Source organism: Suricata suricatta, chromosome 4 (genome assembly GCF_006229205.1).
Source record: "Suricata suricatta isolate VVHF042 chromosome 4, meerkat_22Aug2017_6uvM2_HiC, whole genome shotgun sequence".
In the NCBI taxonomy this organism is placed as follows: Eukaryota; Metazoa; Chordata; class Mammalia; order Carnivora; family Herpestidae; genus Suricata; species Suricata suricatta.
Window position 1 is genome coordinate 97,161,348 of NC_043703.1, and position 749 is coordinate 97,162,096.

General features: G+C 33.2%; 1 non-coding gene across 1 annotated transcript; it reads right to left on the reverse strand.

The window, feature by feature from the left end:
* Positions 1-208: 208 nt before the first annotated feature.
* Positions 209-311, reverse strand: LOC115290940. Its single transcript, XR_003908315.1, has one exon. It is a non-coding gene; the product is annotated as a U6 spliceosomal RNA (small nuclear RNA).
* Positions 312-749: the final 438 nt, after the last annotated feature.

Sequence of the window (749 nt, forward strand, 5' to 3'; positions counted from 1 at the left end):
TGGCTATACCCAAACTGTTCTTTGTATCTAACTAGAAGTTTGGGGGGGGGTGCTTTTTGTGTTTTTTGTTTTCATTTTCGTTTTCATTTAGATTCCACATGTAAGTGAGATCACATAGTATTTGTCCTTCTCTGTCTTATTTCATTTAACATAATGTCCTCAAGGTCCATCCATGTTTCCACAAATGTCAAGATTTCATTCATTTTTTTAAACTGTAGAATGCTCCACGAATTTGTGTGTCATCCTTGCACAAGGCCATCTTAATCTCTGTATCATTACAATTTTAGTATATGTGCTGCCAAAGATAGCACTAGATGTCTTTCTTTGCTAAAACTGAATAATACTCATAAACATATCTCATATAATGTTCATATATATATATGTAACATAGTGACATCCACATATATATGTTTCCATATCTTTTTGGGGGTGCACATATCTTTTTGAATTAGTATTTTTCATTTCTCTGGATAAATACCTAGCAGTGAAATTGATGGATCATATAATAGCTTTATTTTAAATTTTTTGAGAAACCTCCATACTGTTTTCCATAGTGGTTACATCAATTTGCATTCCCACCAGGAGTGCACAAAGGTTCCTTTACTCTACATCTTTGCCAACCCTTGTCATTTTTAATCTTTTGAAAATAGCCATTCTAACAGGTGTCAGGTGATAGCTCATTGTGGTTTTAATTTGCATTTACCCGATGATTGGTGATGTTCAGCATTTTTCATGTACATGTTCAACAT